We start from the raw sequence: 26,521 nt of genomic DNA, 5'->3' as shown, positions 1-26,521 counted from the left end.
TACGCTGACAATTATGGGATATTAAGAAAACTATTATCACACAGTATACAGTGAAAAAACTATAAAGATAAGGTTAAAGATCATGTTTAATAAAATTATGTTGTATTTATTAAAATTACATTGCGGACTTTAAGAAAGTCATCTGTTATACGAATAAAATAGAGCCTCACAAAGAATTTTTTGGAATTAAAGTCAGTAGATATGAAAACAGAACAGTAAGTTCTAAAACGTTCCTTTCCAAAATTAACATAGAACATAACAAGATACTAATACATTTTCGTACTTATATCCTCCATTGTGTATCTTATTCTTTTATATGGCTTTGTACAATCTGGGAGCCATAATTTTATATTTATGGTAGGCCAGGGTTTGATGTTTTATTGTGACGTCATGATAAGACGTTCAGTCATAAAGCACCCAGCAAAAGAAGTAAAAATCAAGCGTCTTTAGGATATGATCTTGAAATTGAAAGTCCAGTGTGAATCAAGGTAGGCGTAGGCACGAAAAGGAACCCTTACTGATGCATCTGTGGCTGTAAGAGCGAGGCATAGGTCAGAATTTGTGGTACCTCACTTGAAGCCGGGACGTCTCTACATTAGTGAACAATTCTCGAATGGTACTTAAAACCATATAAAAGCAAACAAAACAATGTATGTGCATACACAGAAAAGGTTTCAAAATGATAACTCAAAGAAATACCAGTCATATATTAATGCTTTACTTAAGTACTGAAAAATTCTCATTTAAATTCATTTTTAATGTGTTCTCCTGCATCATCTTGTCAAAATAAATGAGAATGAACATATGATAAGCAAGGTCATCTGCATGCAATTAGTTTGTCATTAACATATGCTTGGATTGCAAGACTGACTAGGAGCAAGTATATAAAGAGAAACGTCCCTCCTGATTTTAAAGTTTCCCAGGACAATTTTAAGGTAAGAACTAAACACAGCTTTTGTCTACTCTTAAATGTTAGTTTGTATATTTTGTCTTATAATTGCTTCAAGTTAAGCTGTATAGAGAACAAAACAATGTTTGATTTAAAAGAAAAACAACGTTCAGAATGTGGGATATATATATAGTGTTAGTATATCAATCACGTGATGTATCGCAATTATATGTTTCAGATTTATTGCACATCCCAAAGAGTAGAATGAACTTCATTTACCTGTGCTTACTTCTTGTTTTGGTCATCCTGACAATCTATGTGATGGGATCTTTTGCTATTCCTGGGAGGTGGCATAGAAGATGGTCCCATTCAAGCAGCGGTAGCGGATCTAGCAGCCACAGTGGATGATTTTAAGCGGTAAGTTTGCTATTCATTATCAAATAATTTAATTCTGGTTGTAACGCGCTATTTGATTGGATAGAAAAATTCGTTTATATCATATAACTTCTGTTGCCTACGTCACTATGACTTACGTTAGAAACGTATCAGTCCGCTTGACGTTAAATTTGAAATCTGAAGAATTTGAAAGCCTTTTTGAAGAGTTTATAAAGCGTAAACAACCCCAACCCAGGTTATACAGTATAACTTGGATTGTTATTAAGTTCATTCCTTAATTAATATGACAGCTATATCTTTCAGTTTTAAAAGAAAATCCATCATTTTTTCATTGAATCATTATTTTGATGAAGAGAAACAGTGGTCTTAAACTTACTTTTATCGCATATTTTACTTTCAGAGATTTAAGACACAATAATGCTGTAATTATTTCTTCTTTCTTTTTCAGATATGGATCGGAAAACGAAAAAAGAAATAAATACTGATTTTTTTCCGAAAAGTTGTGATGTACGAATTTTGATATTTTCCTTTGTTCGATTGATTTACTAATTACAGAAAATAAAGAATGATCCTTTATTTTCCTATTAATTTTTTTCTGTATCTGAGTCAAGCAGTATTAAGTGGTTTAATATGCAGAATGTTTGTGAGATTTATCCCCATTATTTTGTTTATAGGAAAATTACAAGCAGTGGATATCACTGGAGAGATAATTAAAAAAAAGGGTTAGCAATTCACCAACAAATATGTTTATATACAGTATCTAGCACATATGTATGTTTTGCACTGAAAAGTGTGGAATGATATAAAAGTTTTATCATATACTTAGTAGTAAATACACCGATTCTGCACTGTGCGATAAGGGTGACGTTACAATACGCCATATCAAAGACCGGTCCGAAAATCCATATAACGTATCGGACCGGCGTGCAAAAATTCCATATAAAACTAGAAGTAACGTTTGTATAAAGTTTAAAAGTTAATTTTCTTGATTTTATTTCAAGATACATGTAAAATAATTATTTAATAACATTCGTGAGGACGTAATTTCGTTGGTTACTCGTTTATAAGATAGATTCAATGAATCAATGTTTACAAAATAATTGTTTTTTGGGACAAGTAAATTTATATGTAAGGTTAACCCACGAAATCCACGAACATTGGTCCCCCACGAACAAAGATGATTCCACAGTATCCTTTTCACCCTGGGGGTCAAATACGGGTCACAAATCAACATTGTTTTTCACAAGCACCTGTTCCTAGAACTCCTCTTACATTTTACACAGTAGTCATCTCATCCTTTGCATAATGAATGGGGGTGTTCTGTATATGTGCAATGAGGTTTCGGAATTTCATTTTCCCTTTGGCCAAAAAGGGGTCGAAAAAGACAGTTTTCATTTTACAAAAGCCTGCTTCCCAAAACTCCAAATACATTTTCGCAAAAGCCATTTTATATTTTATAAGAGGACAGGGGTGCCCTGTATATGTGCAATAAGGTTTCTGAATAATAGACCCATAGTCACATGCTTATGTGGTTTCTTTGATACCCTGTGAGGTACAAGAGAGCTAGAGTACATTTAGAGGCAAATACTTATGCAGCACAGTTAAGGTTACAAAAAAGAGGTCGGAGCCTAATTTTTACGGGAAATATTAACTATGACATCACACGAGACTAACAATCCATAAAAATACAAAAAAAAAATGAAGTGATTTGCGATTTAAGACTGTAGGAGATAATTAAACTAGATCAAAACTTACTACATGTATAACATGTGTTTTTGTCGTAAGTTAAATCCCACCTAGCACGGTTTGAACAAGTCACTGATCGCACTGCACTTGTCGATATGACGCCATTCTGTAAAACTTGACGCAGTTTGTATGCAGTTAGAGGCGGATCAAGAAATATTTTCACAACGAAGAAATGTATTTAATAAGTAAATAAAATATTATTTGCAGATTTTTAAGAGGCCATTAATTTAGATACAAGGTACATTTTCTATTTAACGGATACTGCTGTATATTTGTATGCAGGTATTTTGGAGGATAATCTAAGGGTCTTAATAAATCGAACTAGTACAAGGGCACACCCTCAATGGATCATGACAAGTTTTTTATCATAAACTCTAGAAGTATTAAGCTATTTGAAAAGTGCTGCGATCCTGTTGAAATCTCGAAACTGAATTATTTCTATATTTAATGAAGCTGACCAGCAAAAAAATTCTCTATCCGTTCATACAAATATGATTTAAACAATGAAATTGTTGAATCTTTACAGGATCGCAGCACTTTTCACAAACTACAATGGGTGTTGAAACTATTTAAAATTAAACTTCGAATTTTAACTTGGTTATGCCCTTGCACTATTGAAATCTATAGGTGATATCAATACTGCAAGTATATGTGCAAAAGTCACGTGACTGCCACATCATGTGACAGGTCTAAATAGAAAATCTAATCGTCCTCAATATGTAGTTAATAACCATAATTACATTTGTCCGATCTTAGTAAAGTTTCAGAAAGAACCACCATCCTGAAAAAGAATTATTTTGTATCATAAAAAATCGCCGATATTTCCATTGCGCACCGTAACTGTACCTGCGTACGTGCAGGCATCGCTGATTTATGATAGCATTCTGTTTATCCTCCATTGTGTTCGTTTTTATCTTGCATGCTTCCTTCAATCTCGGAGACATTCCTTTTGCGACCTTGAGCTGTGGATTCCATTTTCAGCCAATCTCAATGCTCGAAGAGCAAAAGCTGGCCTTTGTCTCTGTTTTCAACCGGATATGCTTACACTTCACAACCAAATTAAATTTACGCTTACAAATGTAGCGCCTACTCTAAAGCACACATGCTATATCAAAAAAAGTAAACTGAGGATTTTTTCTAGACAAATAAACATTAATGGCAATGTATTTTCTCCGATATTTCTCAATTGACATAAATGTAATAATACGAGAAAGAGTTTTCATCACACCCCCCTGTCGGCAACACAATCTATAGATATACGAAGTGTTATCAACACTATTGCGGGGAGCACGTGATATATACCTGCAACACCACCCCCCCCCCCTGGGCTTCATCTTTGCGCAGTAGGTTTGATCTTTCTGCATTAATGTTTGTTTACTTGGGACTACAAGTTGTATGACACCTCAGAATGAGAATTTGATATATTGTTGTTTACATTATCAAAATCTATTTGAATTTTATTTATTATTTCAGCTTGTCTGTAAATATATGTCGTTATCAAAGCTTTTCTCCTCATAATTTTGCTTTAAGCTAATATTGATTGGGATTTATGTATTGTGTAAATCTAAAATTTGGTTTGTCTTGTTGATAGTTTTGTGTATCAGCCTGTTGCGGAATCCGGAAATTTGGACCGAGAATTTATAAGCATCTTATGTATCACTCTGAAATTACAGCATCCGTACTTCCTTTTTCAATCAAGGCCTGTAACCAGCAGATAGTTTAGAAATTGAGAGTTAATTTAAAAAAAAAATAAATAACTGTTAAATAACCGAAAAAAAAACATCAGTTATTTTAAAAAATTAGTCAAATCAATCGCATTAGGATACTTTTTATACCTGGAACATTTTCGATGGCTTCATATTTTTAGGATATTCTGAGATTTTTGTATGACAATGTGCAGCATGCTCTAATATGTCGGCATTGATATTATTCAGTTGTGGATTCATAACTTCTTGAAATAACTTAACTTAACTTTAATAAATTGTGTAAGTATGCGCCCATAAGGACAAGACGGAGAGGAGAGAGGAGTAAAAACAGGTCGGAGGGGAGGCCCAGCCCCAGGTTCAGGATCCGGGGGAATCGGCGATAGGATCATTGCAATTGGCGACACAACAGGCACCGACGTGCAACGGAATGGGGACCCAAAATTCCCACCAATCAACAGGTACAAATAATTTTCTGTCGCAAGACGGGGGTTCTATCCCCACACCGCTAAATTCAATTCAATTTTCATTGGGCCATAATGTAAACGAGACTATCAGACAAAAAATTATTGAAGGAAAATATGTAGATTTGTCACTATTACTAAGAAATTCAAATATTGAAGACTCAGTTAGTGAGCGAATTTTTATATTGGGTAATGATGGGCAAATGCAAAGCAAACCCAAGACTACTCAAGAAATCACAACTATTGAGACATGGATAGATGCCTTTCTCATTTATTTGAGCATTTATACATCTGTCCATACAGGCAAATATCAGGATTTACTAAAATACATGCACGATGTACGTGCTGGGGCGGGTAGGTCCTCTGGGTGGAAACTTTACGACGAGCAGTTCCGTCTAAAATTGGCTATGGATCCCAGCAAATCTTTGTCAGCTGTAGATACAGAATTGTGGGTCATGTATATGACGGGGGGTCAAAATTTATCGCTTACGGGAACTCAAGGGGTAAACAAATGTTATGCATTTAATTTTCAGGGGTTTTGTGTGAGGAAACCATATGCTCATACACGCACATTTGTATACAGTGTGGTCAAGATGATTCCATGGTAAACTGCCCCTTCTCTGTAAATGTAGTTAACAGGCAAGCTTCTTATTTCAGCCCAAGACAGGCCCTCCGGCCAGGGGTCCATCAATCCAGTCGACTTTATGGAGCTTCCACCCCCCCCCCCCCAGCCTACCCCTAGACATCCTCGATCCTCGGGACCCAAACATATGGGAACTAGGTTCAACCCCAGTTAGGGTTTCTGCATTGGCACCATTTTTGCACCAATATCCAATAAGGAATGAAGCAAATGAAATATTACAAGGATTCACTTATGGGTTTAAGTTAAATTATACAGGTCCAAAAAATTTTATTTTGTCTGAGAATTTGCTTTCGGCTCGGCAATTTCCAAATCAGTTGCAAGAAAAAGTTGTTAAAGAAGTACAGGAGGGAAGGGTAATGGGCCCGTTTTCACACCCACCTATATCTAATATGCATATTTCTCCAATAGGTCTGGTGCCAAAGTCAAGCGGTGGTTGGAGGATGATTACACATCTATCATACCCTCCATCCCTTGGCATTAACTCATTTATTGACCCAGACCGGCGCTGCGTTAAATATACAGCTTTTGATACAGTAGTCGATATGATAAATCAGTTAGGACCTGGTGCAGAGTTAGGAAAGGTCGATATTAAAAGCGCATTTAGGTTACTTCCAATATACCCTGGAGATTTTGAACTGTTAGGATTTAGATTTAAGGATCAATATTATTTTGACAAGTGCTTACCCATGGGATGTTCCATTTCATGTTCAATTTTTGAAAAGTTTTCAACATTTTTGCAGTGGATTATAACAAATAGATCTGGTTTGAGTACAGTAGAGCACTATTTAGATGATTTTATCTTTGCGGGTAGGAGGGGATCAGGTGAATGTTTGCAACTAATGACACTATTCCAGGATGTGTGCAAAGAATCTGGGGTTCCTTTAGCAGTAGATAAAACACAAGGACCTGTTACTTGTTTAGTATTTTTAGGGCTGGAAATAGACACAGTGCTTAAATTTGTAAAGATCCCGAAGGACAAAATACAGGAACTCAAAGGTCTTCTAATGGAAAGGTCAAAGGTTAAGTTGAAAGAAATAGAATCACTAGTCGGAAAGCTCAATTTCTTCTCCAAGGCTATCAGGGGTAGTACGGCATTCAACAGATTTTATGATTCTATGTTTGGCATTTCTCGCCCCAATAGTCACATTAGAATCACTAGGGCACTGAAAGATGATATGTTAATGTGGGTTCATTTTTTAGACAATTTCAATGGTGTAGCTTTCTTTCCATGTTCAGAATGGGTGAATTCAAGAGCAATCCAGTTCTACACAGACAGTGCAGGAGCTATTGGTTTTGGTTGTGGGTGCTATTTTAAAGGACGGTGGGTTTATTATGAATGGCATTTAGAATGGGAGAATCATGATATCATCAGGGATATAACATTTCTGGAGTTAGCCCCCATAGTGTTGTCAGTTATGATCTGGGGGGAGGAACTTAACTGTCAAAAGGTTCAATTCCATACAGATAACATTGCCTTAGTAAGCATTCTGAACACTCAGTCCTCAAGGTATCTACGAATTATGTTTTTAATTAGGAAGCTAGTTTTGATGTTTATTCAATATAATATTATATTTAAAGCCAAACATATTTCTGGCATTCATAATGGTATAGCGGATGCTCTCTCTCGTAAACAGTGGGGAAGATTCCGACAACTCGCTCCAACAGCAAACCAGATCCCAGATCCTATTCCATCTGTATTTCACAGTCTGATGTCCAAGGGGAAGTTTCTCGACTATTGATTGCATCCAATTCTTACAACACTGCAGTAATCTACAAAACAGGGCTCATAGCATTCCACAAGTTTAGAAATATGTCAGATGAAAAAATTATCTGGCCTCCTGTAGAGCAGATAGTTAACTTTACTGCTTACCTATCACTCAATGGCTATGCAGAGTCTACAGCTAGAGCATATGTAGGGGCTATTGGCTATGAGAGCAAGATAAAATGATTTGAAGACTCAACTAATAGGTTCATTGTTTCCAAAGTGTTGGAGGGTTTCAGGCGTCTCAATTTTAGGGTTGATACTAGGTTGCCAATTACAGAAAAAAATTTGGCTAAATTAATAGGGACATTGAGCAGTGTGCGTTCAAGTTTTTATGAAGCTAAATTATTCACAGCAGGATATACATTAGCATTTTTTGCCTGTCTGAGAGTGGGAGAATTAGCTATATCTAAGGGCAACAACTCTCAAACCATTTTGGGAACTGGTGATGTGCACATACAAAATAATCAACGGACATTGTGTATAAAGTGCTCTAAAATTGATCAACTGGGAAAGGGCGTAAAAGTCGTGATAAATAATCATGGTTCAATTATTTGCCCAGTGCAGGCAATGGCTAAGATTTTGGAAGTAAGGCCAAACTTTCCGGGACCCTTATTTTGTCATTTTGGAGGAAAGCCTCTTACAAGATATCAATTTTCAGCAGTTTTAGATAAAGTCATTTTATCCCATGTTTACCCCTTTATCTCGTGGATATGACTCATTGGATATTTTTTTTTCATATCCCACAGTTAAGTGCAGTTGTGACGTCATAATGGTTTTTGCGTTAGCGTGATGAAGTAAAATAAAGTGAGTCCTATAAAAGTGTAAAACATTGGTTGTGAAGTATTAAACATAAGATGAAAAGAAACTCCCATGATTTGTTGTTGGATATGACTTTTATCCAACTCGTTGTATGTTTCTATCCCCTCGCCAAGGCTCAGGGATAAAAAACACACAACTCGTTGGATAAAAATCTTTCCAACTACAAATCATGGGAGATCCTATATGTATCTATTGGACAAGAAAGCAAGCATTACAAGTCTCATTCTTTCAGGATAGGGACTGCAACAACGGCAGCAGACAAGGGTTTTTCAGATGAAGAAATTAAAATAGCTGGAAGATGGAAAACAACTGCCTTCCAGACTTATATAAGATCTACACTTAACCGAACATCTCCTTTAACATAATAAGTAGCTCATTTAATCTAACTGGCATGCATTTGTTAATTAATATTACAGGGTTCCCAAAGCCAGGCAGAATTACAGTTTGCATTGTTGGCTCATCAATTATAAAAAGGGCATCCATGGCAGCAAGATTAAGACCGGGGGGATGGAGCCTTGGGCTGAACCAAAGAGGGGTAGATATGTGGTGGCAAGGGTATGGGGGGGGGGGGTTAAAATTTATTGACCTAGTTCAGTAGGTTAGGTACCTAGCAACATTAGAGGATCCTCCAAGAGATTTAATCATTCACTGTGGGGCCAATGATCTGGGTCAAATTAAACTGTCAAGATTACTCTATCGAATTAAGTGGGACATTCAGTTACTTTCAAGAATCTTCACTAACATGACTCTCGTTTGGTCTTTTCTCCTCCCCTGCATTTCATGAAGACACTCAAGTAACATTAGAGCAATGGAGCAGGCAAGGGATAGGCTAAAAAGGTGGGCAGCAAAACAGGTATTTCAAAATGGGGGGGGGGGATTATCAGGCATTCCCAATTTATAGGTAAACCTGTACAGTTGTATCACTCAGATGGAACACTTGTCAGATTTGGGGAATGACATTTTCCTCAACAACATTCAAGGGGCCCTGGAGTATTTTGCCAGTGGGGGTAAAAGTAAAGAATTTCCTTGTAAATAATTAACTATGTAATTTATCCATAAAGTAGGTATTCCTTTTTGGCAGAGGCACAGTGGTCATCTTGAAGGTTCCTACCCCCACCATGTGGCGGTGGGCAACCTGATTGTATATCTGCAAATGCACACATTCATCAGATGCCCATGTTGGTTGTGGAAATATGATGTTGACTGTTATTACGTTGATGCTGATTTAATAATTTTTTTCATATAGACAGTTTAAAGTAAAGAGTTGTATACTAAATGATATGTTGATGTGTCGGTAGCATGATTGTGATCAACCCAGCATGCTACTTGCCGTTTCGGATGACACATAAAATGTTGTTGTAGGGGGTGAGCCCTGTTGTCTGGCGAACCCAAACTTGATGTTGTAAATACCTTTATGTGACCACTGTGGCCAATATCTGCCATACAATTAACAATAAACTATAAATGTATTTTTAATTCTAAAAAATCCATAGGTAATGTTACAAATACAAGCATAGGACTTGTGTACTGTACATGTATTATGGGTGTCTGGGTAGGATAAGTCATTACTGTCTTTGCTAATCATTTATATATTTAAGATTATATATTAAGTACAAGTATTAAGTTATTTTAATAATTTTATTTTTATCTTAAGTGTGCATTACTTATTTGTTAAATGATTAAAAATATCGGCGTCATTTCTAAAAATATAAATTGAAACCAGGTTAAAACATCTTTGCATTGATTTGAAATTGTCAACCGATTATAGAAAAAGTTGTACCGACTTATAACCGGTCAATTTCAAATCCCCCCAAAAATACCTCAAACAAGCTAACTCAGAGAATTTATGTCCCCCGCTTAAAGAAAAAAGAAGAGCATGCGCAGTTCGGGGGGGGGGGGGGGGGGGGTTCGGACTCCCCCTCCCCTGGATTTGTAGAATTATTAAATGTATACATGTATATGAAGCAAATTAAAAATGCCAATATGGATATAAAGGTTTGATTGCTTATTCTTTAATATGTGTATAGAAGGTTCTTTTTATAAAGAATATTCCTCACACTGTAATAATCATTTTATGAGTTTGTACAAGCCAGACGTCATAACTTTTTTATTTCACATGCTGAATACTATCATTTAGTAAATCCAAAACGTTCGATATTGTCAAAATTTTTACACAATACATGGTGTCTAATTAAGCCTTTCCTAAACAGTTCTAATAGATGTAATAAGAATATAAAGTCCGCCGACAATCTGTATTATACGTAATAACTCTCCACATGCCCCTGTGCTAAAAATAGTGCCAAGCGACTTTTAATACAATAAATAGTTTTAAAAAACGGGGCGGGACACTTTGAGAGGGGCGAGAGAGGTCCTAGGGAGTTATGGTATAAAATTTCATTGCAAAAGCTCAAAAGCTTCTTGAGATATGCCCGGAAACGAAAGTGTTACACACAGACGGAATGTGTGAATTTACGACCTTGAACTTTGACCTTTTGGCCTTAAAATCAATAGGGGTCTTACTTAGGCCACAGGGATTTGTTATGTGAAATTTCATTGCAAAAGCTCAAAGTGAAAGCGGGGGACAAAATTACAACCGACTTATAGGCGGACTGACTTATAGGAGAGTATATACGGCATTTTGATTAATTCTGGCGCCTCGCTTAAGACGTTTTGGTATATCAACAGTTCCTTTGAAAAGTGCCCAACATTGAAAGTGAAAGTCAAACGTTTAAATTTCAGATATGAACGAAAGGACTTACCTTAACCCAACGGCATGAATACTTTGTTTAAAAAGAATAAAATATCAATAATGAAATAGTTTATATTTACTTAAAGAATGAAATGGTTTCCTTATTTGTCATTACAAGAAAAATACATAACGCACGTAAGCAAAAGATAAAAAAATATTTTTAAAAAAGAGAGAGAAAATATATCATATTTTGCAGATTCTGTGAAATATGTATGTCATTAAGTATTCGTGATCGGAATGTACCGGTTTCGACCTCTGTTCCCTGTGCCTCGATAATCCTAAGAAGTGATTCTTCCTTAACTAAGCGCCTGGCACAAGAAATAAAAGTCACGGGTCTTTCGGATAAGACCTTAAAAATCGAGGTCCCCTGTCAATGCAGGCGCTGGCATGATAAAGAATCCTTACTGCTAAATGGCCCTGACTGCCGAGTAAAGGTCTAAATATTGAGCCATTTACAATTATATGTACGCGTACTTTGAGACGTCTCATATAAGTGAAAATTCTAGCAAGAGACGTAAAACAATCAATCAATCATTGTCCCAATTTGGAAGATTTGTTGGTCTCTTCTGCAGGTATTTTATTTTATGACGAGCAAATAACTACGGTCATTTTTTTAAAATAAATGAAACATTTTATATATTCTTCTTTTTATGAAATTAAATTCTTGTAAATTGTAAATTATTCATAAAAAGTTTTTTTTTCCGAATGAGAAATCGGTTAATAATTTCAATAAAGGAGAGCTTCTTCTCAAAACATTGAAAATGTCTACTCTGCATCAAGAAAAATGCTTCTGATGAATCTAGTGAACTTCTAATTTTAGAGAAAACTGAAAAGTACCATTGTTGTAACGTTATGCTTTCTTTGGCATTTTTATTGCATCATTTGTGTACTATTAACTCTAGATGCAAGGTTGTTTGCATGAATCTTGCTTTTAATTAGCAAATTTCTTTTTGCATCTCAAATAATCGGTACTAAGCAGAAAACAACAATGTTTTTTTTTTCTTGGAATTTATTTTTTTTTTTCAAGTTAAAGTTCATTTTAAATGACATCATTAGCAGGTATATATATGGGAACATTTGTCCTTAGACAAAAGGTATCTTGAGACATCCTCCAGGTAAGAATTTAGAAGATAAAATTTTCAAATAGTTTATCAGATTAAATGTTTTTCAATTAAAGTCATAAATATGTTTTCCTTCGGAAAAGCAATATGTTGTTTTTCTATCGGAAATAGAATTTACAGATAAAGTATTTTGCTAAATCGACTCAAAGTTACTTTTTGTGATTAAATAAATCTAATCATACATACGTATTCCAGGTCAATCAGACTAGCCAAAGACTACAATGAACTACCTTTTCCTGTTGCTTCTTCTCATTATGGTCATCCTAACCATCTACGTAATGGGGTCATTTGCTTTACCTGGAAGTAGGTCGTCTCATTCAAGCAGCGGTGGTGGATCTAGTGGTCACCATGGATGATTTGTAAAGGTAGGATTTGGTCTCTAATGATTCATTTTTATTCATTTGCACTACAAAGAGAAATCATCGATAAGACAAGTATTTGAAAGCGTAGTTTTCAGATTTATACTTTAGTCCTCTAATTTAAATTTTAGACTTTTTATTGCAACTTTTTCTTTATTTTTACTTATTTTTTTCAGATATGGATTAAAAAAAAGATATGCAATTTGTATTTGCCTAAGAGGAGTTAATAAAAAAGATTGATATAGTATATTTGTGTGTTGTTGTGATTTATGCATCATTGATAGCGAAGTTGAATATTTTTCTGATTTTAATCAAACATTTCAAAACAATTTCTAGCTTTAATGTGAAAACATCTCCAATCTATAAAAAGTGCTGCTAGAATCCTAATATCGTTAAAGAAACTTATTCTTCCATGCATTAGTAATATAACTTACCCTTTTTATTTTATTTCATACATATAACCGGGATATTGTTTATCTCATGATTCTAGCAGCACTTTCTAAGTATTACAGATGGCAATTTTTTTATCTATAGAAATATTTTGTTTTGAAGTATCCTGTATAGAGTTGTTCTTTTGCATTTCTGTTTTCACGAATGACAGAGGAAAGGTCAACCGGGTAGCTCAAATAGCTGACTATCATCAATATGGGTAATCAATAATAAAAATGAATCAGCAAACCTGATTTATCCCATATCAATCATATACGATATTAACGATATTTGCTTCTAAATCCTATTTTTTACGTGTGATCTAACCAAATTTTCGATATATAAACCCAGTGAGCAAAATGACAAGACTTTTTCTGTTAGTATTTGCATGTTCCTTTTCATTTTATCTAAAGCCGTAAATCTTAAGAAAACTTTAGTTCTAGAGCTTACATCATTTTCCTTACCGTGATGTCATAGTGTATCACAGATTTAGTCAAATCAGAATATCTGAATGTTAGCTAAATAAACATACCTGGGCATTAATTTTTCAAAATGTTTTCTGTTGACAAATACGTCAGTAGCATCCATTAATATGTCAATAGCCCGTCTGTTGATTATACATATAACATGGTCTTCAGTATAAGAGATACGCCTGCAAACGCCATATCAGATAAAATTAGAAAATTGCTTCATATAAAGTGAATTTGACAATATAAAGTTGAAATCATTCCCTGTATGATACGTTTTAGTTGATATTCTTTATTTTTTTGTAATGTCCAAATATGAAACACATTTTTATTACAAGTTTGATCAGAAATATTAGTATATCGAAACACCGTATGTAATGTAATAAGATATGTGATGATAACGAACAGTATTCAACCTCAAAAGTCCATTAAACATTACAAAATATGAGCAGAGCAAACACGGACCTCCAAAACATCAGAGGTGGCATCAGGTACCATGGAGGAGTGAGCATCCCCTGCCGACCGGTCACAACCGCCGTGTGCTCCTTGTCATGATCGGGAAAAAACGGAAAAATCCGTCGATAATTCAGTGTGTAAATAATGGTCTAACAATTAGTATGAAAAACGTCAGTCAGCATTTGACTCAATGATAAATTGTATTTGCTGACAAGGTCATTGTGTCGACCATAGAACTTAGAAAATGATGACTTTAAAGGAAAAAGCTGATATTCTTGTTTCATCAACTTCTTTGTCAATAATTTACCTCGTTTTAGAAAGAGTACATATGTAGAGCATGCTCTTGCGTATCGAATCAACTGAGAAATATATACCCGTATGCAGGTGATGAAGGTACATTGCTGCATAAATAAGGGAAGTTGACGATTGAAAAGGTAAAGTCATCACGTTTATCATAAAGCTTGGTTGTTAGATAACCATTAACGTCTTTTTCAAGTAAAATATCCAAATATGATACAGATGTGTCAGACTCTGTAGTATCTTTTATCTCAAGCTCACCAGGATATATCGTATCGACATAAGAATGGAAATAACCATTGTTAATTGACAATGCGTCGTCGATATATCTAAATGTCGAGTTGAAGGCCACTGCAAGTGTTTTCTTCTTTTCGCGTATAAGATTTTGGACAAATTCTGCTTCATATGAATACAAAAAAGGTATGCTAATAACGGGGCGCAATTGGTACCCATGGGAATTCCAATAGATTGATGAAAGACCTGGTCTTCAAAAACCACATAAATATTTTCAATCAGAAACTCAAGCATCTTTTTAATGTCAACTTCAGAGTACTTCTGTGTACAATCAGAATGTTTTTTTAACAAAATAATTTAATCATAAATTTTGATGGACCAGATGCGCAAAAAGAATATTGTTGACTGATGAAGCGTCGTTGATATATTTGATATATGAATGATTTCGCTTCATAGGAAAAAATCAAATTTCTTTCAGTTTTCTCTCTATATATATTTAAAGTTCGTGTACAGTTTGCAATGTATCCCACTTTGCTTGATAAATATTCCTTGATTATCATCCGGTTTCAATGCTATTTTTGCACCTGTACTATTCATGTTGGATGCAATTTTCTTTTAATTTATCAGTACCAGAAAACCCAACAAAAATAGAGAAAAAGTTAAAAATATTAATGTCTAATACAGTGTACTTTATTTTTGAAAATAATTCAAGAATGAAATTCAAAAATTTTCATCGCAGGTAATTTTTGAGAATCTGTTAAACATATCGAAATGAACCTTTGCGTTAAGTGATACAGAATCATAACTGTACACTACACACCGGTAGGTATAATTAATTATATAGCTAATGTTTATTCTTTCTGAGCAAATTTTCACTTTTTAGCAAATTACTGTATAGGGGATTAATTTCACGGGTTGTAATTTTCACGGTTTTCTCTCCTCTGACACGATCGCGGTTTGCTGAATTCGCGGAATCGGTATATAATAAAAGTTTCCTCCCTTGTCTATATCCGTTTAATCCAGAACGACATTAATCAGCGTTAAGTATTCACTTCAAAAACAACAGGGTAGGTTTGTATAAAATAGTTAGATTTAATAATTAATTGACGACTAATTAAAACAAGTGCAGTTAATAAAAGTCCCTGACTATAAACGTCGAGTAACTTTTTCATACTATTACGATGAGCGGATGTACACCCCAAGATCTTCTATCAGAAGGGATAATACATCGCGGCTAAAAACCACTGGGCGGTAAGAAATGTGTTTATGTAGGTCGAAGAAATAATATCCTTCCACATCTTTAGCAAGTTCAATAGTTATTTGAATGATTTTTTAAAAAACAAAATGTCGATAAAAACTAATACGCATGATAATGCAGGTAACAAATACACGTGGTCACATAGTTATGCACGGGTAATCAAAACCCATGACCCAAGTGTTATGATTGATGTAGCGTGGGCTATTAAAACAGCTTTATAACAAGTACGGGTTTATTATCTGCTGATCTCAATTAAAGTAAAATTGTGATAATTAAAATAATTGAATGACAAGTGCGACTCGTAATTACTGAAATGACTATGTAATACATGTATATATACCTGTCGTAGTCTATTCTCAAATTTCCAAAAATAACATAGAGGTTATTGAAAACTTATTCACTGTTTCTTGAATTCACGGATTTATTAACACCGTGAATATATCGAATATTTATACCGCGAGTTATTTTCCCCCTATACAGTATTTAAAAGAGGCGAAGAATTATCACGTATTTTTTTTTATTTAATTTATATTAATTTATAAATCTTTAACTTATTAAAAATTTTAATCCAAATGTCGTTTTATCCTATTGGGGGATAGAAAATGTTAAATGATTTCAATACACAATAGCTTTTTTTCCCAAAACATTGAAACTGATGAGTTTGCATAAAAATGTTTATGTTGCATCATTGAACTTCAAAATGTATAGAAAACTGGAGAGTACCATTATAGTCTATTTAAGGTTATCGTTTCTTTGGCATTTTTATTGCATAATCTGCATCGTATTAATTCTAGATGCAAGGTTGTGCGCATTAACCGATTAAATGGTACCTGGCAGAAAACTACAAGGTTATCTTCTTTGAATTCATATTTACTTCCTTAAAGTTCATTGCAACTGACATCATTAGCAGTTATATATACTAGAACATCTGTCCTAAGACATGAAGTTTCTTGTGATATCCACAATGAGTTTTTATCACGTGTCTCTATTTGACTATACATCAATTTTCTGTGCAATGAAACACAATTTTGTCTTCAAACAAACATGTATATTATTGGTTTATTATTAAATAATTTTGGAAACAGTAGTAATATAGGGTCCTCAAAGTAAAAATCTCCTCTAATTAGATACGGGTCATGTGGTTCTGAAACGAAATCAGGTCAATGGTCTCGTAGAGCTCGTAAGAATACATATATGGAATATAATATGACGTTAAATATAAAGACTATACAATATGGTTGGGGGACACTTTGACATGGACGAAATGTCTTTGGTAACGGACGTTCATTTGTTTAATGTATGAATGTCTAGCAGAGAGAACCAAGACACATTGCCGCCAAATAGAGAGGACAGCGAGAGGACAACTCGGGTCTTCGACTGAATAGAACCATTCACTACATTTTTATTTTGTAATTATTTATAAATATGGAAATTTAAATTCTCCTTCATTTAGTTTTTTTTAATAAATAATATATACATAAATAATTTATATTTTTTATCTGTTCGAGTAGTGCATTTTTTCTTCAATGGCGCCGTACGCCATTATGAATTTCCCATTATTCTGTATGTTCTGTGCGATCTTTTTTAAAAATATTATTGTTGGTCATTATTTTTATTCAGTACTATTTCGTTAAAACATTCCATGGGTACAAATTTGTCGTCCGGGCTTAAACGATGAAGAGGACGAAGCCCCCTTTCACCTCCCGCCATTATCTAGGAAATGTGAAAAAAAAATCTTCGTAAATGCTTTTCTGTGCACATTTGTGGATCTAACGCAGTCAACTATGCTTTACTTGCTGTCAATAATTAAATTTTAATTCATTTATTATCTACCATATCTATTAGACGCAGCAATTGAATCGTTTTGTAAACTATTAAGTACATCGCTTGATCAGGATTGACACGTGTGACAAGCAAATAAAATAATGTAATTTGAAAGGAAGGCAAAAACGGACCCCTTGGAAATATTAGAGGACTGATAAAGTAGCAAGGAATAAGCGAACGCATCTACTGAGAACCGTCTATCTTGATTAAAAAAATGGTCCGTAGACATATCAGTATGAGAACAATGTCCTTATATTTTGTACCAAAAACATCAGCCAATATTCGAAACACTTATATGTTGTTTTTGGAAATATGGTCATTGTAACGATAATTCATTTTTTCAAAATGATGTCCTTAAATGAACATCTGTACAACATTCACTTATTTGTCAGTAGTTTGCATCCGTTAAAATTGGACGTATATTTAAGGATGAATACCACAAACAAAAATTCGATGTATTGATTGATATATATTTTTGACTGATTTTGAATGGAAATAAATAATCAATACCTAAAATATAAAAAAAAAATCGTATATTTTCTTTGGTGCTTAGATAAGCAATTTTGTATTGTTTTCTACGTAATTCTATTCAAAATTTTGCACATATTTTGACATCTTGACAAAATCTTACAAAATTCTCCCACTTTACCCATAAAATATCATTCGGGTTACCTATTTGATTATTAATATATGAGAAATATTGCTGATTTCTGAGAAAAGTTCATTTGTGTTATTTATCCTTAACATGGTTTTGTGTTTTGAATCAGTTTGGAGACATACCTGTAAGCACCAATAGCAGGTACAAATGGTTATTTACCACACATAAAGGGAACATGCAGATAGGAGATCAGAAATCATTTCGTTTAGCATGACTTTTTCTTTACATTTAAACTTTTATGGATAATTTCTACTTCATAAAAACGCAAAACCATTTGAATATTCCTTGTGAATCAACCGCGCTGATGCATAAATCAATTTTCTAAAATTCTTTAAAATTCTTTCTTTATTGTATCTGTATCATTAATGTTTGATGTTTATTCTTTGACTTTCCGATATCAAACAAAATAGATATAAGATATAATATATCAATATATAATATGTTTTTTTCAAATATATTTGAGAATGGATCTCACAATTCCAGCAAAGTTCGTTTTTAAGAACCTGTTAAACATAGCTAATTGAATATTTGTGCTAAGTAATACAGAATCATAACTGCAAAGTACACACCAGCTGATAGGACGAAATACTTCAAGTGTATTCAATTATTAATAAATGTAGAATAAAGTTAGAACTATCTTTTGATCAAACTTAATGCACAAGTTTACAGAGAACAGGAAATATTTTAAAAAAGTAAAATTGCACTAGTGCAGTAGAAATTATTTTATTTCCAAGTATCAAAATATTACCTATGCTACGCTGACAATCATGGAATGGTAATAAAACTGTTATCACACAGTATATAGTGGGAAAACCTATAAATATCATGTTAAAGATCATGTTTAATAAAATTATGTTGCATTTATCAAAATAACATTGCTGACTACAAGAAAGTCATATCTTATACAAATAAAATAGAGCCTCACAAAGAATGTTTTTAAATTAAAGTCAGTAGATATAAGCACAGAACAGTAAGTTCTACAACGTCCCTTTCCATGTACCAAAATTAACATAGACCATAATTAGGTACTAATACATTTCTGTACTTATATCCTCCATTGTGTATTTTATTCTTTTATATGGCTGTCTACAATCTGGAAGCCATCATTTTGCGACCGGTAGGCCAGAGTTTTATAGTGACGTCATGCTTAAGACGTTCCGTTATAAAGCACCCGGCATAAGAAGTAAAAATCAAGCGTCTTTAGGATATGATCTTGAAATTGAAAGTCCAGTGTGAATCACGGTGGGCGTTGGCACGAAAAGGAACCCTTAGTTATGCATATGTGGCTGTAAGAGCGAGGCCTAGGTCATAATTTGTGGTACCTCACTTGAAGCCGGGACATCTCCACATTAGTGAACAATTCTCGAATGGTACGTAAAACCATATAAAACAAACAAAACAATGTATGTGCATACACAGACAAGGTTTCCAAATGATAACGTAGTGAAAGCAAATACCAGTCAAGTATTTATGCCTTATTTTAATACTGCAATATTCTCATTTAAATTCATTTTTTTCTGCAATTGTGCATCCGGAATGTGTTCTCCTGCATCATCTTGTCAAAATAAATGAGAATGAACATATGATAAGCAAGGTCTTTTGCATGCAATTTGGTTTGTCATTAACATATGTTTGGATTGCAAGACTGACTAGGAGCAAGTATATAAAGAGAAACGTCCCTCCTGATTTTAAAGTTTCCCAACAAATTTTAAGGTAAGAACTAAACAGATCTTTCGTCTACTTTTAAATGTTAGTCTGTATGTTTTTGTCTTATAATTGCTTAAAGTTAAGCTGTATAGAGAACAAAACAATGTTTGATTTAAAAGAAAACGACGTTCAGAATGTGGGATATAATATATAATGTTAGTATATAAATCAAATGATGTATCGCAATTATATGTTTCAGATTTATTGCACATCCCAAAGAGTAGAATGAACTTCATTTACCTGTGCTTACTTCTTATTCTGGTCATCCTGACAATCTATGTGATGGGATCTTTTGCTATTCCTGGGAGGTGGCATAGAAGATGGTCTCATTCAAGCAGCGGTAGCGGATCTAGCAGCCACAGTGGATGATATGAAGAGGTAAGTTTGCTATTCATTATCAAATAATTTAATTCTGGTTGTAACGAGCCATTTGATTGGATAGAAAAATTCGTTTATATCGTATAACCTCTGTTGCCTACGTCACTATGACTTACGTTAGAAACGTAACAGTCAGCTTGACGTTAGATTTAAAATCTGAAGAATTTGAAAGCCTTTTTGAAGAGTTTATAAAGCGTAAACAACCCCAACCCAGGTCATACAGTATAACTTGGGTTGTTATTAAGTTCATTCCTTAATTAATATGACAGATATATCTTTCGGTTTTAAGAAAAATCCATCATTTTTTCATTGAATCATTATTATTTTGATGAAGAGAAACAGTGGTCTTAGACTTACTTTTATGGCATATTTTACTTTCTGAGATTTATAACACAATAGTGCTGTAATTATTTCTTCTTACTTTTCAGATATGGGATCGGAAAACGAAAAAAGAAATAAATACTGATTTTTTTCCGAAAAGTTGTGATGCACGAATTTTGATATTTTCCTTTGTTCGATTGATTTACTAATTCCAGAAAATAAAGAATGATCCTTTATTTTCCTATTGATATTTTTCTGCATTTGGATATCTGAGTCAAGCAGTGTTAAGTGGTATAATATGCAGAATGTTTGTGAGGTTTTTTTCCCCATTCTTTTGTTTATAGGATAATTACAAGCTGTGGATATCACTGGAGAGATAATTGAAAAAGAAGGCTTAGCAATTCACCAACAAATATGTTTATATGCAGTATCTAGCACATATGTATGTTTTGCACTGAAAAGTGTGGAATGATATAACAGTTTTATTTAATAGAAGTGCCACTAAATCTGAGAAGAAATGTTTGATTTCAGTTAACACATACCGAAGTTACTTATTTGATAACACTTCTTAAATGAAAAGAAATACAAGATCTTCAAAAAAGCTGTTCGATGTACAGTTTAAAATATTTGTAATATTTATGAAGTATTTTCTCAAGATGGCCAATTCAGATTTATTTCTCGTCTACAATAGTACTTCCTATACTTTTGGTGTTCTTTTGCGTAAATGATTAAGATGTTATAAATATTGCAATAATAAAATAAATAACACATTGAAATCCATCTTATGTTAAACCTTGTTGGACTGAAAAGTATAATTTATGAACTTCATCATACACAGAACAGTTTCACCATTTACTCCACATCAGATCAAGAGTGTTTTGTCTATGTTGGTAAAATTTACAAATTCCCAAATCGTTTATCGTGTTATCTTTGGAGTGTTCTGAATAATATTTTTTTTTTCCCGTCGATAGATAAGTAATGTCACTGCCAATTAAATGTTGATGCTAAATTAAATCCCCCCCAAAAAATACAAATTTTAAATCAAATTTCTTTTGCAAAAATCAATAGTACTCGTATCAAAACTCATGACTTTTCTACACTTTATACAACGTTACCATTCCCCATGATATATTTTAAAACACCAACCGTTTTGTCACAGACATCAGGTTCTTCCAGAAAAATTGAACTCGCTTATTTTTCATCTACATAGCTACTGTGTTAAAATTTGATAATATACAGATGTTTGATTCCTCACTGACAGTTTCTATGTAGTTTTTGGAAATCAGGTCTTCCAATCTACTGGGATTCCAATTGCTACTGTTTCTGGGAATCAGTAACCTGTTTGTACATCCCTATGAAGCAGAAATTATTCAACATCTTCTACGCCAAAAGTAGAGATCTCTTTTTTGGCCCTAAGTTCGACATTTAAATGTCTCGAAGATATTTTATCTTAACAATATTCATGTATTGCAAAAGTTGATTCAATATATCTAATTGAATGCGACATAAATTTAGTTGCAGTTTAAGAAGAGAAAGACACTAAAAATGAACTTTATGATAAATGTGATGACTTTACCTTTCCGTTAAATATTCTAGTCTTAGGGTTATTATTTGCTTTTTGCATGAGTCATTTGCATCCATCATCCTCTTTTGGGCTCACTAATGTGGTGAAATGCCGACTTTGAAAACCAGACGGAAGAATTTTGTTTCTCTTACATACACAATTAGAATTACTCATCACATGTTGCACTTCGAAAATATATTTCGTGGTGTTCTTATAATTCGCGTTAAAGTGCAGAATTATATTTCTGAATGAAGGCGTCTATAAAATACGAGGGCTCAATATTTAAGGTCTTCCGTCTCCAACGGAAGACCTTCTACTGATTGTGATGATTAAGATTATTCTTTTTTTTTTCCTAGACGCCAACTTTGACGCTTCATATCTTCCTCATTTTTAAACAGATTTTGTTCAAATTTTCAGAGCTTTTTGACTTTACAAAACACTGTCAGAATACCGTAATACAATTCGGAAATTACCTTCTGTTCACGAGTTTTTCCCCTTTGATTGAATTTTGCATGCCTCCGATTTCCAGACAAAGGCTCAGAAATGGTTATAATTGGAGCACAAAACCCTTTGAAATTGAAAAGAGGAAGCATTGAAGTTGTGCACATCGGTTTTTGTTTTTTGATTTTTGCATTAAAAATGGCGCTAGAGAGGGGTCAAAAGTTAGAACGCGGAAAACAGCAAAAAATTTGACATATTTTCCTTTATATCTTGAAAACTAGAAATATTTTGTTAAGACATGTAGAACAAAAGTTGTGCATAATTGCAAGGGCTTTCATATTATACTATTTAAAAGGGGCTGGCCCCTATGATTAGGGATCTTGGGCCCTTAAAAGTTTTTGCTTTATAACTCAAAAACGGTAAATATTTCGATCTGGATCTTGGGAACAAAATTGTTCTTTTACACCTTTTTGATCTAATGAAAATGTTGTTTTGTTCGAGTATACCATGGGTATTGCGTAATACGTATTAGAAAGCAGGCCAGGTAAACAGGTAACGTTTTTCATTCGGCAAGGAAATCAGACCTCTTCATGTGTATAACTTAAACAGACTTGCTATCAATAATATACCCTGCGCTATTTAATGTTAATTTTCTTTTTAATAAGGTTTAAAACGTGGTTTATGGTTCACTATTAAATTATTTATTACAACTAGTCTTTCTTTTCTTCTTTTTTAAATTAGGTTAATAGTGTTCAAAAGCGGAGAATATTAAATCTATCTTTCTACGTTTATTATTACAACAAACTTTGTAAGTGATTTTAAACTGTATGCATTGAATAATTCACGATCATTAGCTGTATGCATATTACGGTCTCCATGTTCAGCTCGATGTTTAGTTATGTAACCCAACGCGCGAATCCCACCTTGTTGATCGAGGTCACCAGTGTACTAGCCACCTGTGGCCATAAACAAATCTAGTATTTGTGATCGCGTATAATGTCAATTTTGTACAGAGCTATTAATTAATGGAAAGTTATGTTTTTAATTATATCGAATCAGTAAGATTACTTTACCGATCTTTTATAATCTTAATTCCAAACACTGGTGCATAAAAATCATTTTGAATTTTAATCGCTGTTTTTTTCTGTTCACGCAACAATACATTTAAAAAAAGTATTGCTCTATCCCGTGTCGTTGTATTTTAATTCATCTGCAATTGTAATTGAATTGGGGCTTCGGTAAATAATTGTAATTACTACGCATGCTACGCACATATTATTTTTACCATCACTCTCTTGTGAATGTCCATTTATTATTTATAGAATTAAATAAACATTAGCTAAACATAAATAAAAATTCCTTCAAATATACATGTACTATAATTCAAGTCTTTGTAATATAGCAAACAGTTTCATCCATCTCTGCCGCTTTGTGTCTTTAAGTGTTGTAGTCCAGTCCTCGTTTACATACACGTGGCCACAGAGAGCCGCGGGCACCTCGATGTTGAAATACATTGTGTACTCTGATAGTTGCTCTACACCGCACAAACAACTAACTTTTACATGCAGTGTAGTAATTGGCAAAGATTGTTTGAAAAATATAAACTCGCATGTGTTCGCTACGAAGCATTCATTTTAAAATTTTATTTACATGTAGATACCTTATAAGAACAAAATAAAGTAAATGTATAACACCTAGAACAATGTTTAAAAATTAAAATACAAATATCGTGTGCTCGGAAGGGAAGATGGCTTGAAAGGGTGTGTCTGTGAATGCTTAGATCTAGCAACACACTTCGCAAAGTTAAGCATACTTGTGTCCAAATCCTTTAAAAGTGGAGGCAATCCCCAATCCTCGCACCCTTCCTTTTTGAATCTAAAAATATATACCATACTGAGAGTTGTATATAGAGCGGGAATGTTATTTTATTAGTCCTTAAAGGCACAACTTAAGAAATGACTTATGAATTTTTTTAGATAAGATTGTTTCGCTGTGATAAATCTTAGGAACTTCTAAACTTATAACTTAGGAAACGTTTTTGAAACAGGCATTTCAAGCATTCAGTCAGATCTATTACGACGTCCATATTACCATATAAGAGAATGAAATTTTGTTTTGTATATAAAGTGGTTATTACAAATATGCGTGTTACAAAAATGTATGTTGAAATCTTCAAAAGCTATCGAATTATTTGCATACGTGTACTCGTACATATGAACATTGATCAACACTGATCAAGTGTATACCGGGACCCGGGATAGTCTTATTATAGCTCTTGCTTTGTCAAATCATTACTTTCATACCCCTTGCATTTAAGAAAAACAATGTTATAAAAAAATAATAATCTGACATATAACAAGTATACATGTAGCGTGTGCAATTTATTTGGCTAGGGGCATGTACACACGTGGTTCGAAACTGTAGGGGGCTACAAATGCGGCCATAGTTAGTATATTTTTGAGGTGTTATAAAAAACAAATAATACTCACAAAAGCTTATAAAATTGCCGTTCTATCGATACCTTATATGCCATGTTTCATCCACCAACAACGCCACGACATCGATGAGAAATACGTTTCTACACTGGCATTTTCTTCGAAAAGGATAGGAAGTTAATGAATTAAAATAATTAATTCTTTTAGTTAACGCATTATGTTTACCTCTTTATTTGTTGTATGCAATAAGTATAGACCTTACTAGACCTTACTAATAATGACTGTTTGGTTGTCACATCTGTGCATGTGTCGTGCGAGGTACAGCGGTAAGGTAAATTACCGAGAGTCGCGATGTGCGGGGTGATTCGGAATACCCTGAATGACTGTGGTCCATTGAATTTCTACTAGTAAATCAACCTGTCAAATCTAACATGGACCCACATAATACGACTAAATTCGTTTCATGAATGAACTGGTTCTTAACAAATATATGTACAGTATACAATATCTTTTCTTTAGATCTGTTTGTTTATTATTTTCAACCACAATCTGCAGTACATGTATAGTTACACGAAATTCATGCACAACGGCGCTACACCACTCGATATTGTGAACTCAGTCTGGTGTTACGGCAGCATTTCCGAAGTGATTCAAAATATTCTATCGGCTAATTCTAATTTTTCGCGTTGAATAATAATATTTTGGAACAAAGTTGGAATTAAGGCTGGAGCTGCATGCTGTGAATTTATCACACCTGCAGTCTGCAGTCTTCCCTTCTTACATGTATACGAAGCATCTGTTGAGTAATGAATCAGAGAGCATAATATGCGGAACAAGTTTGATTGAGATTTTTACTTTTCCTTTAAGATAAAATGATTAATAACATAATTTATGCATCTAATAGATACATATAAATGTACATGTATAGCTTTTTAAAAACAAGAATCTGTAATTGAAAATTTGAAAGTGAAGAGTTTAGGTAATAGTTCTTAACCAAAATTTAATGACAGTTCATTCCTTCCTAGTCTCTATATAACTTTTAATTACGGCCGTGCCCTCTCCCCTTCAAAAGATGTCTAATACATGCTTTTAAATTCTGTTTATGTATCAAGAAATTTCCACAGGTACTTGTGGACAGGATCCCACCCCCCCCACCCCCCACCCCCCCCCACCCCAAATTCAACCCCAATGTTTGTTGGACATTTTTTCCCACAAATTATATTTATTACACTTATTCATCATGTGTTCCATAGGAAAAAATCGTGAAAACCCCAAAATAATCGTTCCACACAAAAAATGCCTCACTATGTATAGTTATAACATAAATTTTTCATATTTCTTGATGAAATTAACATTAATAAAATCAACACAAAATTAATACCGAATTACATATCACTT

The 26,521-nt window shown here is 33.7% G+C and overlaps 2 long non-coding RNA genes and 1 pseudogene across 2 annotated transcripts; all 3 read left to right on the top strand.

The window, feature by feature from the left end:
• The first annotated feature begins 856 nt into the window (after window positions 1-856).
• Window positions 857-1,861, top strand: LOC133179543 (uncharacterized). Its single transcript, XR_009720138.1, has 3 exons — window positions 857-935; window positions 1,128-1,306; window positions 1,734-1,861. It is a non-coding gene; the product is annotated as an uncharacterized LOC133179543 (long non-coding RNA).
• A 6,765-nt stretch (window positions 1,862-8,626) lies between these two features.
• LOC133179533 (uncharacterized) lies at window positions 8,627-9,470 on the top strand (annotated as a pseudogene).
• Window positions 9,471-20,246: 10,776 nt separating this feature from the next.
• LOC133179525 (uncharacterized) lies at window positions 20,247-20,919 on the top strand. Its single transcript, XR_009720137.1, has 2 exons — window positions 20,247-20,362; window positions 20,791-20,919. It is a non-coding gene; the product is annotated as an uncharacterized LOC133179525 (long non-coding RNA).
• The last annotated feature ends 5,602 nt before the right edge of the window (window positions 20,920-26,521 follow it).

Source organism: Saccostrea echinata, unplaced genomic scaffold (genome assembly GCF_033153115.1).
Source record: "Saccostrea echinata isolate AGI-Se365-2 ecotype Australia unplaced genomic scaffold, CSIRO_AGI_Sech_v1 ptg000001l, whole genome shotgun sequence".
Taxonomy (NCBI): Eukaryota; Metazoa; Mollusca; class Bivalvia; order Ostreida; family Ostreidae; genus Saccostrea; species Saccostrea echinata.
The sequence above is the reverse complement of the archived record's forward strand: the minus strand, read 5'-3'. Positions and strand labels throughout refer to the sequence as shown.